Raw genomic sequence first — 17643 nt, 5'->3', positions numbered from 1 at the left:
GCGAATAACTGCGAAGATGCATGTGAAGCCCTTAGCACAGTCTAGTAGGTAGTAAGGACTTAAACCATGGTAGCTGCCTGCCTGTTTCCCTCTCAGCCCGAGCCTGATCCGGGCCTGACCTTGCCTTCTATCTCACCCCGCTTTTGTCCCCAGATTTTCAGCCAAGTGTGGCCTGAAAGCTGTCTTTGTGGGGCAGCCAGCCACCCAGGCCCAACCGCAGCTCGGGTCTCATCAGTGCCACTGCTATAAACAGACAGAAGCATTGTAAGTAAACAACCGCTCCCCGGTGGCCCTGAAGGCCGCTGGCCTCTCGAGAGGGGGTTTGGAGGGTGGCAGTCTCGTTTGATTCAAATAACACTCAGACCTAAGGGCAGGGTGGGCCGTGAAAGCCCCCCCCCCCCCGCCCCGGCCAGGCAGAGCCCCAGTGGGGTGCAGAAAGCCAGAGGGCATCCAGGCGCTGTCCTGACGTCTGTCTCGCCCACCCTCAGTGGGGCCTTGCCACCCCTGCCCTGGGTCCTTTCTTCTCACTGAGCTGTGCCCTCCCCGCAGTGAGGAGCTGCCACTCAGGGCACCCACTCGCCTCATCCCCAGGCGTGACCACACAGCTGTACCAACAGCAGCGCACGTCCCGGGGCACCTTACCCACGCCGTCTGAGACCTTCACCGGCCCAAGGCGAGGGGTGCCATCACAGGTAAAGAGGCTCCCTCCTGGTAAAACGGCTAGCCCCAAATCATAGGGCTGGGGTGACACGACTGGAATCGGAATCCACGTCTCGGCTGTCAGCCGTGCTCCACGCTGGAAAATCACTTCTACCTGCCCTGGAGGCAGTCCTCGAAGCTTCGAGGGCTCAACCTTACCCTTCTTTCACCAGGGCAAGCGCACACTCAAACGACCACCCCCCCCACACACACACACACACCCTGCCAAACAAACAAACAAACAAACAAAAAAAGCCAAGCGTGTTTGCTGAATGACTACAAACGGACCCAGAAACCAGAATGCAAACGGCAGAGGTTTCTCCGGGGGAGGGGGGCGGGTTGCACACGCACCAGTGCTCCGCACACTGTTTCACAAGCACCAATGCATCCCACCCTCAGAACCACCTGAGAGGGTTGGGGGGTCTGATTCTCGCTTTACAGCGGAAGAAACGGAGGACAGAGGACAGAGGTGAAGTGACGGGCCCGAGGCGCACGCTCTTAAGAGGCAGGGCTGAGTGCGTTCCTGGGGCTGGGGTCCTGATGCCTCACTCAGCCCCTCTGTGCGGTGAGGACCACAGGGTGGCAGGCCCCCTTGGAGGGGACCCCCAGAGGCTGTCCCTTCTGGGTGACCAGCGCCCCCTGTGGATGTGGCACAGCGCTGGAGATCATCGTGAGTCTGCTCAGTAAATGGATGCACAGATAAACAGATTACTTCCTGGACTCCCTTCGAGTTCTAGAAGCATAGTATACGTGCTAAAAGCATGGACCCTAAAGCCACACTGCCTGGGTACCTCAGGGTTCTCGTCTGTACAACGGGTTATATATATTTATGAATTTATAACTCTATGGCTGTCTCAATTTGTTTTTGGAGCAAGTCACGGTTATGTGTGCCTTTATTTTATTTATTTTTTTTTTAAATGAAACTATTTAACGTTTATTTATTTTTGGGACAGAGAGAGACAAAGCACGAATGGGGGAGGGGCAGAGAGAGAGGGAGACACAGAATTGGAAACAGGCTCCAGGCTCCGAGCCATCAGCCCAGAGCCAGATGCGGGGCTCGAACTCACAGACCGCGAGATCGTGACCTGGCTGAAGTCGGACGTTTAACCGACTGCGCCACCCAGGCGCCCCTATGTGTGCCTTTAAAAGTATGCATTTACTAAGTTGGTATCTGACCACACTGATGTAAGCATTACCTCTTATATCTGGTTTTATATAAGAGATTGAGTTCAGGCGTTGATCCATACCATTTGTGGGGGAGGGGTCCCCAAGTAGTCTTGGCACTTTGAGCCACTTTGCTTTCCTTCTGTTTCAGGCGAAATGACCTGAAGGGGGTAATTTTAAATGCCAAAGCTGCGAATGTTCTGTGTTGCTAGGGAAAAGCTCAGAGCAAGCTTCTCGGACGCCCCAGGGCCAAGATAAAAATGGAAATGACTAGTGGGTGCTAGAAAAGCGCCTTGCCCAGAAGGGAGCTTGGAGCTCAGAGCGCGTCAGGGTGTGGAGAACTGTCCCCTCCCGAGAGCCGAGGAAGGGCCTGCAAGGCTTTGCCAAGGGACACGGCGGAGACCAAAGGCGAACTCCTTCACTCCATACACGTCCCCTGTGCCTCTGGAGCCAGGCCCTGCTGTCACTCACAAAGCGTCACCCCTGTGTTTGCGGAGCTCACTTTTCAACAAGGTACACAGATGCAGAAATGAGACAGCGTAGCAGGACCTCCCAAGCACGCCACGGCCCTGCTTTCAGTTCCGCACATGGAAGGATGGAGAAAATGTCCCCCACCAGGACCCACCAGGGAGGACATTTTATTTCTTGGAAAGAAATATTTTGGCAGAATGACTGGGATGGTGAGACCCTTAGCTCATGTTCACATGAAAAGGATACGACTTAACAGTACAGGGACAGGGAGACAAGGAGAGGAATGTGTCTTCTCCCAAGGGAAATGACCAAAGAGAACATGAGAGAAGGGAATCTTCAGGGCTTTTTATTGTGGAGAGCACCATGGCACCCCAGGCCTCCGGCCCATGTACTGAATCTTGGAAAAGTTTGCAGTCACCACCGCTGTCACCGTGTGAGTGGACGACTTCGAGAGCTCTCAGAGGGGCTGGGTGCATTTTGCTTTTGCAGTAACAGCTACCCTATGCCAGGCATTATTCTCCGTATGTGACGCAACTGACACATTTAATCCTCGTGACAATTTTGCAAGGTTAATCCTATTATCACCCCCATTTTCCAGGGGAGGAAAGTGAGGCACAAAGAGAGCAAAGAACCTTCCCCGAGGCTCACAGTTCCTGGGCAGCAGACCCGGGATCCAGCCCAGGCCAGCCCGGCTTTGGGCCTGGGAAAAAGGACCCCTGTCCCAGGCCACACATTTCAGAGGCTCCCGCTCTGTTCCTCCTCTGACCATGCCTGTGCCCGCAGGGCAAGGACCACGGACGTGCCCACCTGGATCCCATGTTCTTAGACCCACGGCCTGGGTACTCAGTATGCCAGAACTGCCTTCCCAAACGGCTCTGTCAGGTAAGACCGGGGTGACCCTGATCAAAGTATGCTGAAAGGAATGGACACGGGGAGCTCCACAGTGTCCATTCCGGCCGACACGCAGTGAGAAACTCACTCTGTCCGTCTGCTCGAGCTGCCATCACAAACTGCCACGGACTGGTGGCTTAAGCAACAGAGATTGATTTTCTCACAGTTCTGGAGGCTGGAAGTCCAAGGTCAGGGTGCCAGCGTGGTCTCGTTCTGGGGAGGGCCCTCTTCCCAGTTAGCAGACAGCCACCTTCTCGCTGCGTCCTCACATGGCTTTTTCTCAGCGCTTCGCTGAGGAAGACAGACCTCAGACTCCCTGGTGCCTCTTCCTATAAGGGCCCTAATCCTATCAGATCAGGGCCCTCACTAACCTTAGTCACTTCTACAAAGGCCCTATATCTCCAAATATGGTCATGTTGGGGTTTAGAGCCTGAACGTACGAACTTGGCAGGGGAGGGTGGGAGGGAACAGGGCCAAAACATTCAGTCCATAAGGCTTACCAGGAAAAACACGGGCGTCTTGGTGGTGGGTGATTCAGGCGCAGCACCCGAAAGCTGGTGGACGCTGCTTGGGGTTTCATTTGGGGAAATGATATCCAAACATGAACCAAGGGACCGGACTCTGGAGCCTGCGTGTGGAACATCACTGCAGGAACAGCAATACAGAAGAGGAACTTCCTCCCCTCCACAGGGCTGTGCAAGCTGGTGTTCAACAGTGCCACCTTGTGGCGCAGAGAGGCAAGAGCAAGAAGGGATTTGACTCCCCAGTTCCCTCTGCATCTGGTATTTCAGAAGCAGGACAACAGAAAGCCCTGGGGTTTTGGAAAAATCAAAAGCAAGATATTACACTTTATCACAACAGAGTTTGAGGGGGAGGGAGCATTCAAGTGATTAACTAGAAGAAATATGACTAGATTTGTACCCTAAGCTATTGGTATAACTCCTACCGGTTCCACAGGAAATGAACGTATCAGCATAGCTGTTTAGCAGCTTCGTAAGGAAGTTTTGTAGGGGCGCCTGGATGGCTCAGTCGGTTGAGCATCTGACTTCGGCTCAGGCCAGGATCTCACAGTTCATGAGTTTGAGCCCCGTGTCGGGCTCTGTGCTGACAGCTCAGAGCCTGGGGCCTGCTTCTGATTCTGTGTCTCCCTCTCTCTCTGCCCCATCCCCACTCATGCTCTCTGTCTTAAAAAAATAAATAAAACATTAAAAAATAAAAAGAAGTTTTGTAGCCATTCAGACTGGCTACTCTTTTAATACATTCACAGCACACAAGAGCATAGGCACAGCTAAATATCCAGAGTGTATGGTGAGCCTTTAGAGGTTCTCTCATAAAATAAAATGCTTGAAATGCTTTTTAAAAGCGAAAACCCAAGACAGAGCCATTGTCTAAGGTCTAACTGGGGCAAATTACCATGTTCAGATTTGTGCAACCGGGATCCCTAAAAACGGTATCAATCTTGGGGCACCTGGGTGGATCAGTCGGTTAAGCGTCCGACTCTTGATTACAACTCAGGTCATGATCTCATGGTTCGTGAGTTGGAGCCCTGCACGGGGGCTCTGCGCTAACCCAACTTGGGAATCTCTGTCTCCCTCTATCTGTGCCTCTCCCCTGATGATCTCTCTCTCTCTCAAAATAAATAAATACACATTTAAAAAACCATATCGGGGGCGCCTGGGTGGCGCAGTCGGTTAAGCGTCCGACTTCAGCCAGGTCACGATCTCGCGGTCCGTGAGTTTGAGCCCTGCGTCGGGCTCTGGGCTGATGGCTCAGAGCCTGGAGCCTGTTTCCGATTCTGTGTCTCCCTCTCTCTCTGCCCCTCCCCCGTTCATGCTCTGTCTCTCTCTGTCCCAAAAATAAATAAAAAACGTTGAAAAAAAATTAAAAAAAAAAAACCATATCGATGATCTGTTGAAAAGCAGGCTTTAAAAAAAAAAAGTAATGGTTTATAACAACAAGACACCCCTCCATACCTATTAGAATGACCAAAATCCAAAACACTGGCCCCCAAATGCTGGTGAGGATGTAAAGCGACAGGAACTCTCATTCATTGCTGGTGCAGATGCAAAATGGTACAGCTACTTTGAAAGCCAGTTTGGCTGCTCCTTACAAAACTAAACATAATTTTACCATACAATCCCACGATAGTGCTCCTTAGGTATTTGCCCAAAGGAGTTGAAACCTTATGTCTACACAAAAACCTACCCGCAGCTGTTTACAGCAGCTTCATTCTTAATTGCCAAACCTTGGGAGCGACCAAGATGTTCTCCAGTAGGTGGGTGGATAAAAAAACAAACTGCGGTGCATCCAGAAACTGGAATATTATTCAGTGCTAAAAAGAAGTGAGCTGTGAAGTCATGAAAAGACATGAAGGGAACTTAAATGCAGATCATTGCATGCAAGAAGCCAATCTGCAAAGGCTACACAGTGCATGATTCTAACTAGGTGATATTCCGGGCAAGGCAAAACTACGGAGACCATGAAAAGATCAGAGGTGGGGCGCCTAGGTGGCTCAGTCGGTTGAGCGTCCCACTTCGGCCCAGGTCATGATCTCACGGCTCGGGAGTTCGAGCCCCGCGTCAGGCTCTGTGCTGACGGCTCGGAGCCTGCAGCCTGCTTCAGATTCTGTGCCTCCCTCTCTCTCTGCCCCAACCCACTCGCATTCTGTCTCTGTCTCTCTCAAAAATAAATAATCATCAAAAAAAAAAAAAAAAAAAGAGAGAGAGATCAGAGGTTGCCAGGGTTAGGTGTGGGGAGATGAACAGGAAGAGCACAGAGGAATTTTAGGAGAGTGAAAATACTCTGTATGATATGATAGTGGTGGATAGGTGCCATTATACTTTGTCCAAACCCACAGAATGCACAAACCAAGGGCGAACCCTAAAGTAAACTATGGACTTGGGGGGACTGTGATGGGCAGGGCCACCCTTGGTCACAAATGTCCCACTCCGGTGAGTGAGAGTTGATGATGGGTGAGGCTATGCATGTGTGGGGTCAGAGGATATGTGGGGAATCTCTCTGTCCCTCCCTCTCAATTTTGTTCTGGTCCTGAAACTGCTGTAAAAAATTAAGGTCTTAAAAAAAAAAAAAGTAGTAGCAATGTAGAATCGTTGAGTCGTTTTCTTAAGAGTCAGGAGCTGGAGCTCCGCATCAGAAGAGGAAATGTATTCTCCACCATTCACTCTTTAATTTTGGTAATTCACTGTTGTGCAAATATCACGTAGACATCATCTCATGTCACCCCTTCCCGCAATTATAGAGACTGAGGAGCAGAGAGGTTCCAGTGAATTGTCCAAGGTCAAATAGTAAGTAATGATAGATGTAGGAGTCCAACCCAGTTTTGCCACCACTCAGCCTGTCTCTCCGTAAAGAGGACGTGAAGCCTGCAGCAGGCGTTAGGAAAAGTCTGAAAGTTGATTTCAGATACCTGCTAGGAAGGCAATGGCTTGTCTGACATCTTGATTTGGGATTCAGGAATGCAGACACAGTACTTAGTCCTAAACCTGTCTACGGACAACCACCAGAGAATACTTTCCGTCCAGTTGCAAGGGATTCATGCCCAAGACACATGAACTCAGCAAGAAACTGCATCTCATGCCCCAGAGTCTGCAGGCAGCCCAAGAACATAGCAACTGAGAATAGGATGTCTCCTGTAGCCCCCATGCCGACGTGTGGGCGGAGCTCATGGCCTGACTCCGGCAGCACTAAGGAAGCATTATGTGACTGTAACAAATGGAAAAATCCATATTTCCTTCTGGAAATAAATCTCAGCCCTTAGGTGACACCAAGTCCACTGGCAGGGACTCCATGACCTTGGGCAGGCGCTTGCTGGACTCCCCGAGACATTCATAGCATAATCAAAAGGACACACACATCAGTGCCCATAAAGCTTCCCCGGGGTGGGGGAGAGACAAACTTTGGCAACGGTGGCATTTTATTAGATGGCTGCCCCGTACAGTAAAAATAACCTTTGCATTTAGTAGCCAGATCTTTTTTTTTTTTTTTTTCCAAATTGCTTTTGCCTTTCATTAAACAGCCCAATCCAGAAGAGTCTTTCCTTTCATCACAGAGTGGAAAAATTCTCGGTGGCATTCTCCCAGACCTGGGGCCCACCCACTCACGAGTCCCAGGGGCCCCACACGCCCTGATCAGGTGACTCTGGGGTATTCGCTGCACATCATCTCAGGAGGTCTACGTACACAGCTCAGTTCTGGCCACTCAAAGATGAGAGGAAGGAGGAGAAACACTTTGGGGACCGAGAATTTTGTTGTGGTTTTATAACTGACCTTTTTTTTTTTTTTTTTTTTCTTTTTTAAACAATCTGCCCAGGGAAAAAGAGAAAACTTTTCCACTATTGCTTGGGCAGCTCATGAATGCATTAGGTCAAGACTCCCGGGCATGGCGTCACCGTGATGGTACAGCAGAGACAGCCTGGGGCACCGGCGTCAGGAACACACGGCCCCTCTTTCAAGGCGTTTGTGAGGAAGGGAGAGGCCACGCAAGCTCTCCTTCCTCTTGCCCTTCTCCCTGAGGGGCACCAGTTCCTCCTTTTCCCTAAAGGAATCGAAGACCAATTCCACACCTGGAGATATGTCTTCCCTGCCCCACCTCCCCCTCTGGTTAATAACAGATTTTAAACGAATGGTTCCAATCTCCTGTGCAGAGTTCCAAATAACCATGTAGCTACCCTACCTTCGAGGAGGGGGACCAGAACTCCCTGCCATTTGAAGTATGGGCTGCACGTGGCGACTTCCTGCAAAGAGGAGGTATGGCAACAGGTGGAAAGGGTGACCTCATGGAGAAGAAACCTGACAAAGCCTACCTTGGCCGGGCGATGAAAGTCAACAGCAACCGTGAGAAGTCACACTGACGGTATGTTCCCTTGACATGATGTGATGTGAGTGGCATTTTACCTCTGTGGTCTTCCTCCCCAAACCTATAACCTCATTTCACTCATGAGAAAAATAACAGACAAACTCCAGCGAGGGGGGTAGGGGGCATTCTACAAAATGCCTGACCAGTATTCTTTCAACTGTCAAGGTCATCAAAAACCTGATGGAAAAGGAAAATCTGGGAAACTGTCACAGCCAAGAGGAGCCTAAAATGACATGGTCACTAATTGCCATGCAGAGTCCTGGGTGGGACCCTGGAACAGAAAAAAAGGATACTAGGTAAAAACCAAAGAAATCTGCATTGATATTAGTTAATAACAATGTATCGATGCTTGTTCATTAATTGGGACAGATGCACCACGCTAATATATTAATAATAGGGTCAACTGAGCATGAAATATGTGAAAACTCTCTGTATTGCCCTTACAGTTTTTCTGTAAATCTAAAACTGAAAATTTAAAGTTTATTTAAAAACAATGAATGGCTTTGGTTTTGCCTCTTGCTCCCCTTGTCTGCCTTCTCCTATGACCTTCTTAGCTGTTCTCACAGTCTACTTGATGTACTTCTGTGCTTATCAGTTTTGCTTCCTCCCTCTGGAGAGATCTATACAAGTTGAGTCCATCAAGCCAGTCATTGACCCAAAGACGGACACACCAGTATCTCCCAGTCCTCCTCAGGCATTCTTAAGGGAGCTCCCAAGGGTCTGGGGCCAACACGTTGTTCAATACTTACCGCACAGCTACTAGGCTAAGTCCGATATTCACAGGAGCTGAAATTCTCCACTGGTTCCTGTTGGAAGTTATGAGTGATAAATCAATCATCATAATAATGATGTTTATGACTTGTGTGACTTGTGTACTGCCAATATCCTGTGGACTGTTTCGAAACGCAGATGATACAGAAGCCCTCGGCCCTATTATAAATCTGCCTAATTTGCCTATTAACACGGAAACAGAATCACGTGACATTTGGCCCTTGGTGACCAACATAATGCTTTCAAAGTTCATCCATGTTGTAACACCTACCAGGTACTTCCTTTTATAGCCAAATAATATTCCATTGTATGGAGACACCGCATTTTGTTATCCATTCATCAGTGTATGGACTCTTGGGTTATTCCCACTTTTTCCTATTACGAATAATGCTTCCGTGAACATTCGTGTACTGTACTAGTTTTTGTGGGGATATACGTTCCCATTTCTCTTGGATACATCCCAGGACTGGAATTGCTGGATCACAAGGTAACTCTCAGTTTAACCCTCTGAGGAATTGCCAAGCTGTTTTCCAAAGTGCTGTGCTATCTCTACTCTCACCAGCTGTCTATGAAGCTTCAAATCTCTCCACCTTCTTTCTAAGACTTGTTCCGATCTCCCCCGGATCATAGCCATCCTAGCGGGTATAAAGTCACTGGGGCTTTGATTTGCATTTTCCTGATGACTAATGATGTCGAGCATCTTTTCACGTGCTTATTTGGCCACACGCACACCTTCTTTGGAAAGCTGCCCATCCAAAATGCTTTGTCCATTTTTTAAAAACATTGTTAACGCTTATTTTTATTTTTTATTTTAATTTTCATTTTTTTCATTTTTTCAATTTTATTTTATTCATATTTTGCTTTCCTAGAAATAAATCTCGGCCCTTAGGTGACACCGAATCCACTGGCGGGGACTCCATGCCCCTGAACTAACTCCCTGAGACATTCACTGCATAATCAAAGGGACAGACACTTAAGTGCCCATAATTATCCCACAAGCGGGGGAGGGTCAGAGAGAGAAGGAAACACAGAATCTGAAGCAGGCTCCAGGCTCCGAGCTGTCAGCACAGAGCCCAACGCGGGGCTCGAACCCACAAATCACAAGATCATGGCCTGCGCCAAAATCGGACGCTTAACCGACTGAGCCACCCAGGAGTCCCCGCTTTGTCCATTTTGAAACTGGCCTGTCATATTCTTATTGAGTTGTAATGGTTTATATATTCTAAGTGTGAAGTCCCTCATCAAACATATGATTTGCAAAATTTTCATCTCGTTCTGTAGGTTGTCTTTTTATGTTCTTGTTGATGCCACCTGAAGTGCAGAAGCTTTCAGTTTTAACCTTGTCCAGTTTATTTGTTGTTGCCTACACTTTTGGCATCATGTCTAAGAAAGTAGGGTCTACTTATGAAGATAAAAAGCTTCTGCACAGCAAAGGAAACAACAAAACTAAAAAGCAACCAACGGAATGGGAAAAGATATTTGCAAATGACATATCGGACAAAGGGCTAGTATCCAAAATCTATAAAGAGCTCACCAAACTCCACACCCGAAAAACAAATAACCCAGTGAAGAAATGGGCAGAAAACATGAATAGACACTTCTCTAAAGAAGACATCCGGATGGCCAACAGGTACATGAAAAGATGCTCAACGTCACTCCTCATCAGGGAAATACAAATCAAAACCACACTCAGATATCACCTCACGCCAGTCAGAGTGGCCAAAATGAACAAATCAGGAGACTATAGATGCTGGAGAGGATGTGGAGAAACAGGAACCCTCTTGCACTGTTGGTGGGAATGCAAACTGGTGCAGCCGCTCTGGAAAACAGTGTGGAGGTTCCTCAAAAATTAAAGATAGACCTGCCCTATGACCCAGCAGTAGCACTGCTAGGAATTTACCCAAGGGATACAGGAGTGCTGATGCCTAGGGGCACTTGTACCCCAATGTTTATAGCAGCACTCTCAACAATAGCCAAATTATGGAAAGAGCCTAAATGTCCATCAGCTGATGAATGGATAAAGAAATTGTGGTTTATATACACAATGGAGTACTACGTGGCAATGAGAAAGAATGAAATATGGCCCTTTGTAGCAACGTGGATGGAACTGGAGAGTATTATACTAAGTGAAATAAGCCACACAGAGAAAGACTGATACCATATGTTTTCACTCTTATGTGGATCCTGAGAAACTTAGCAGAACCCCATGGGGGAGGGGAAGGAAAAAAAAAAAAGAGGTTAGAGTGGGAGAGAGCCAAAGCATAAAAGACTCTTAAAAAACTGAGAGAGCCAAAGCATAAAAGACTCTTAAAAAACTAAGGGTTGATGGGGGGTGGGAGGGAGGGAAGGGTGGGTGATGGGTATTGAGGAGGGAACCTTTTGAGATGAGCACTGGGTGTTGTATGGAAACCAATTTAACAATAAATTTCATCTATTGAAAAAAAAATAAGAAAGCAGGGTCTAATCCAAGGTTACAAAGATTTATACCTCTGTTTTGTTCTAAGAGTTTTATAGCTCCAGCTCTTCCATTTAGGTCTTTGATTCATTTTAAATTCATTTTTATATATTATGCAAGGTAGGGGTCCAAGTTCCTTCTTTTGCATGTGTGTATCCAGTCATCCCAACACCACTTATTGGAAAGATTATTCTCTCTCCAATTTAATTGTCTTGGCAACCCTGTCAGAAATCAATTGACCGTAAATGTGAGGGTTTATTTCTGCAGTCTCAATTCTATTCCACTGATGTACATGTCTCTTTATGATGGTACCACACTGTCTTGATTACTATAGCTTTCCAGGAAGTTTTGAAATCAGTAACGGTGAGATTTCTAACCTGTTCTTCTTTTTTCAAGATTATTTTGGCTACTTGGGGTCCCTTGAATTTCCGTATGAATTTTAGAATCTGCTTGTCATTTTCTGCCAAGAAATCACCTGGGTCTGACAGGAATTGCCCTGACTCCGTAGGTCAATTTGGGGAGTATTGCCACCCATATTAGTTTTCTAGAACTGTCATAATAAAGCACCACAAACTGGGTGGCTTAAATAACTGTATCACCTCACAGTTCTGAAGGCTAGAAGTCTGAGGTCAAGGTGTTGACAGGGCTGGTTCATTCTGGGGGCTGTAAGGGAGGATCTGTTCCATTCCTCCCCCCAGCTTCGGTTGTTTTCTGGCAATCTTTGGCATCCCTTGTCTTGTAAATGCATCACTCTGATCTCTGCCTTCGTCTTCACATGTTGTGAAGATGTCCTTTTATAAAGACACCTGTCATATTGGACTAGGCCCACTCTAATGATCTCATCTACACTTAATCATCTGCAAAGATCCTATTTCCAAATACGGTCACATCACAGGTACTGGAGGTTAAGATTTCAACATCTTTTGGGGGAAACACAACTCAATCTGTAACACCATCTTAATTAACAATGTTAGGTCTTCTGATCCATGAACATGAGATGTCTTTCCATTTATTTGCGACTTCTTCAATTTCAACAACGTTTTGTAGTTTTCAAAGTATAGGTTTTATACTTGGTTAAAATTTTTCTTGGTATTTGATTCTTTTTGATGCTATTATTGTCAATGAAATTTTTCTTAATGTAATTTGCACTTTACTCATTGCTACTATATCAAAATAAAATTGACTTTTGTACCTTGATCTTGTATCCTGCAACCATGCTGAGCTTATTTATTGCTTCTAATAGTTTTTTAGTGTATTCCTTATGTCATTCTATCTGCAAAGAGATAGTTTTATTTCTTCTGCTTCTATCAGGATGCCTTTCTTTCATTTTCTTGCCTATTACTTTTCTTTTGCCCTGATTTCTACATCATTTTTTTCTTTCTTCTTCGTGTGGTACATACTTCTGTAAGCCATCCCAAATCATTTTGTAAAAGATGGGATATAAATTAACACATTTAAAAATAAAGCTCATACTCTATTAATACAATCTGGTTTTTTTTTTTCAATTCACCCAGAAGCCCTGAATTTTGACAATGAATCTTCCTTGATTCCACTGAATTTTTAGAGGCCAAAAAAAAAAAAAAATCCAAAATTCCTGATGATCTAGCAACTTAATTATCTACCAAATATCGAAGGATGATGATATCAACCATCATCCTTCAAAATGATGCTTTGCAAGAAGGGCAATATATAAATATATTTCATCCTATAAAAACACACTAACTTTTTTTAAGTATTATAAACAGTACCAGATTATCAGGTCTTTAAGAAAACTCTAGGGACTGCAAATTCGCGAAGTGGTCTGTGACAGGTGGTGAGTGCAAGTTCATTGTTTAATGTCTTTCTTTGCCTTCTCCCAGGGCAGACCTGTGTCTTGGCTTCATTTCTAGCTCCAGCACTGGTACTGTCCCTGACATATAATGAGTATTTAGTGAATATTGGTCAATTCTAATTCAGATGAGCTGATTTGTTATCTCTTAAGAAGAACATTTCAATGTATTTCTGATCTCAAATGATTTTAACTCTGAAAACATATTAATGCTTCCCTAACAATTTTAATGGTGGCTAAGTTGACCAGGTGTACACCACTTCTAGGCTGTGGAACAAACGAATGGGAAAGTAAATTCCCTCCTGTTACTCGTCAGCTGCACGGACTCTGCACTGGTATTCTCCAAGGATCAATCGGCCTCCCCCTCCCCACCCACGGGGCTGATGCTGCATGGGCAGATCCAGGAATTTTCTTCTTTGCCCAGAAGAAAGGCAGGAGGGTTCAGTTCATGGGACACCGTACATTTCTATGCCACTAAGCCTCATCATTGCTAAGTGCAAGGGCTTTCGTGATTTATTGCCTTTTATCCTTACCCTAGTTATTTACTGCTGGGCAACAAAAGGGCCCCAAACTTAGTGATGTTATTATCCTATCACATTTTTTTTCAACGTTTATTTATTTTTGGGACAGAGAGAGGCAGAGCATGAACGGGGGAGGAGCAGAGAGAGAGGGAGACACAGAATCGGAAACAGGCTCCAGGCTCCGAGCCATCAGCCCAGAGCCTGATGCGGGGCTCGAACTCACGGACCGCGAGATCGTGACCTGGCTGAAGTCGGACGCTTAACCGACTGCGCCACCCAGGCGCCCCTCCTATCACATTTTGTGAATCAGGAATTTAGCAGGACACATCTGTCTGATTCTTCTGCCCCATGTGACATCCACTAAGGTCAGTCATAATCAGTTTAGGTGGGCTGGTCTAGAGGATCCGAGAAGGCTTTAATTATATATCTGGTGACTTTGGGGGATGGGGGCTGGCTGGAAGGCTGGGATCAGTTAGGATCATGAACCAGAGTGCCTAAACACGGCCTCTCCAACTTTGGGGCACTCAGAGTAGTTGATTTATTGCATGAGAGCTCAGAGCTCCCAGAGACAAACTTCCACGAGAGAGGGGGTAGAAACTACCAATCTCTTAAGACCCACGTTTGGAAACTGACACCACATCACTTCTGCCATATTCTATCGGCCAGTCAGAAGCCCACCCAGAGGTATAGGCCCCATCTCTGGACGGATGCAACGCCAAGGAATTTGGAACCACTTTTAATCCATTACAACCCTCACTTCCCACTCACAATCCCTTTCCTCATAGGCAGCCTTTCTGTGTGTTTAGTGTGTATCCTTGAATTTGAATGCAGTCTGTTCCAGAAATTATGTCAATTTGTGCGAACATTGCTTCCCTTCCTCTGACTGACGGGAGCCTCCAGGGACGGCCTCCTGAGTGGCCGGGTACTCCCCTGCCACAAACAATGCTCAATGAGCACTTTCTCATATGTCCCTTTAGGCTAGAGTGTCTCTGGCCCGTATACCAAGGGTCAGCACATTGCCTAGCCAGCAGCAGGGAATTCACACGGTTAACTTGCACCAGTCCTTTCAGACTGCTCTGCAAAATGGCGCACCTGACCTCACTCCCTTGCAGAGAACCAGAGTTCCCCTCCCACCCGCACTACGGCCAACAGCTGGCATGACACAACCTTCTAATTTTCACCCATCGGATGGATATACACAATGAAGTTTCATGTTGAACCTTTTTTAAAAAAATTTTTTTACATTTTTATTTGAGAGACAGAGAGCGACACAGTGTGGGCAGGGGAGGGGCAGACACACACACACACACACACACACACACACACACACACACAACCCAAAGCAGGCTCCAGTCTCTGAGCTGTCAGCACAGAGCCTGACGTGGGGCTCGAACTCACAAACCATGAGATCACGACCTGAGCTGAAGTCGGACACTTAACTGACTGAGCCACCCAGGCGCCCCATGTTGGACTTTTTAAACAAAGCCTTCTCTTCTCTTGGGAAAATACAAGGGAAGGGAAGGAGAGGAAGAGGCAGCTGGCTTCCCAGGCAGCTTGGCTGGAAGGAGTCCATCCCATAAGGCCAAGGCTGGCTGTGGCTATCTCCCTGCACATCCTGGGATCTGAGGGAGGGTGGACCATAGGGCCTCCGAGTCACCAAGACTCCTCCTCCCCGTTTCTCTCTCCTCCCTTTCCTGGGACCAGAGACTTTAACTTTAGGGGGAACTATATCGTTCTGTTTTAATCTTTAGCCTCCTGTGCTCTCTCTCCTATTCCTCCCTTTCTCCTTCCTGCTTTCCCCACAGAACAGATGTGGCCCGAGCCCAAATTTGTAGGAAAATCTGCTGAGACGCCAGCTGCCTTTCTCCGGAACCACGGAACCCCTGACCCCTTCGACTGTTAGGTTTCATCTGAGGACCTCGGATCTCTGGCCAGAATATTTGCACTGAAGTCAGCAGGGCCCTCTAGCTATTAAGATAACTTGCTAAAATCCCTGAAGATTTGCACAAATAGAAGGAAGAAGGAGATGCTGGTTTTTTTTTTTTTAAACACTGGCTCCAGTTAGAGACAGTTTGCCTGGAAGGAGTACAGAGTCACTGGATTCTTCACAGAGAGTGCATCATCTCTTTTGGAGCTACATGGACTAAGGGAGATGCACAGACAAAGGAGTTAAATTGTTCTGATTAAGAAAGGAACAGCAAGGGCTCCTGAGCAGGGGCTCAGGTCATGATCTCGGGGTTTGTGGGTTTGAGCCCCCTGTCAGGCTCTGTGCTGACAGCTCAGAGCCTGGAGCCTGCTTTGGATTCTGCGTCTCCCTCTCTCTCTGCCCCTCCCCTGCTCATGCTCTGTCTGTCTCTCTCTCTCTCAAAAATAAATAAATGTTAAAAGTTTTTTAAAAAAGGAAAAGAAAAAAAGAGAAAGGGACAGCATTTTGGAACTTGGCCCGCAGCTGCATGCTGACCGCTGGAGGAAGCAGGGTTTGCAGGAGTCGACCCAAGGACTTTAGGGCAGAGTAATTTAGTCTGGAAACGACACATCTTGGTTAACTGCAGACCTTCAGGAAACATCTGTGAAACTTGACAGCTGTGTGCTGGTGGTCAGTGAAAACCGGCATTAAGTTGACAAGGACAGAAAGAAAGAAGGAAACAGTCCGAGGGGAGAGAGAGGAATGGGATAGAGTGCTCAGTATGAACGGGAAATCAGAGGCAGGAAGTGACCAATAAAGTAAAACCCCCTGCAGTGGGGAGTGAGGTGGAGTGGGGGAGGGGGCGATGGGGTGCTGGGAGGGCTGAACGGGGGTCAGGGGGTGGGATCCGGGAACACTTGGGAAAGATCCCCAGGCTCTTCCATAATTCGTGGAATGGGGTTCTCAGGAAGGAGGACCCCAGAACTGTGAGCCTGGGAATACGCAAACTTGAAGACATCTGGGACACACACATGCACACACACGTACACACACACACACACACACACATCTTTCTGCAGGACCAAAGATCCTAGAGCAGCAGTCCTCAACCTTGGCAGCATATGTGAATTATCCAGGGGTTTTAAAAACCTGCCGAGCCTACCCCTCCACTAAACGAATCACATCAGAATCTCTGGGGTAGGACCCAGGCCTCAGGTTTTCAAAGCTCCCAGGAATACAGTGTCGCCATTAAAAAAAGATGTCCGGGAAGCATATTTTGTGACTGTACTATTAATTGAAAAAACAGTGGTCACAAACGATTTTGTCCAGTATTACCCAATTTTTGCAAAGATTTTTAAAGCTCAGGGGTGCCTGGGTGGCTCAGTCAGTTAAGCGTCCGACTCGTGATTTCGGCTTGGGTCATGCATGATCTCAGGGTTCGTGAGTTCAAGCCCTGCATCGGGCTCTGCATTGACAGTGCAGAGCCTGCTTAGGATTCTCTCTCTCTGCCCCTTCCCTGCTCACGCACGTGCTTTCTCTCTCTCTGCTTCTCTCCCTCTCTCTCTGTCTCTCTCAAAATATATAAACTTAAAAAAAATTTAAAGTACAGGCTGATGACACCTACCCCAGAATGTTGACAGTGGTTTTTCTCTGAATGGAGCTATTATGGGGTAGTTTGTGCTAATCTGAATTTTCCTAAATTTCTATAAATAAATTACTTTTACAATGAGAAACACTTAACGAACTGTAACCATTTGTGGTCACCAGCTCCGAGGTGGCGCTCAATGAGCCCCACATCCTGGCATTCCCTGCTGCTGTGTATGTCCTCTCACACTGAGTCAGGGATGGTCAGTGTGACCAATGGAACACTGCAGAAGAAATGGTGCATGACACCCAAGGCTAAGTCATAGGACAGTGTGACTTCCACCTTTTCTCTTGGATCATTTTCTCCGGGGAATGCCAGCTGCCATGTTGCGCGAGGTTGCTCAAGCAATCCCACGGAAGAGCCACGTGGAGAAGAAGCGAGGCCTTCACCACGGCCAGCGCGCCCTTGCCAAACATC

The 17643-nt window shown here is 47.1% G+C and overlaps 1 long non-coding RNA gene across 2 annotated transcripts in view; it reads right to left on the bottom strand.

Annotated features, from left to right (window-relative positions):
* Positions 1-17643, bottom strand: part of LOC121011168 (uncharacterized) — a 192966-nt gene that overhangs the window by 72715 nt on the left and 102608 nt on the right. The window contains exons 3-4 of one of the 2 annotated variants that reach the window (XR_005781524.1): positions 8850-8906; positions 3726-3946 (exon numbers count right to left, since the gene is read on the bottom strand). This is a non-coding gene — a long non-coding RNA (uncharacterized LOC121011168). The remainder of the gene's footprint in view (positions 1-3725; positions 3947-8849; positions 8907-17643) is intronic. The other variant, XR_005781523.1, reaches the window with a different exon arrangement.

This window comes from Herpailurus yagouaroundi, unplaced genomic scaffold (assembly GCF_014898765.1).
Source record: "Herpailurus yagouaroundi ecotype Mexico unplaced genomic scaffold, PumYag 29, whole genome shotgun sequence".
In the NCBI taxonomy this organism is placed as follows: Eukaryota; Metazoa; Chordata; class Mammalia; order Carnivora; family Felidae; genus Herpailurus; species Herpailurus yagouaroundi.
Note: the sequence above shows the minus strand (reverse complement) of the source record. Positions and strands in the feature narration are given on the sequence as shown.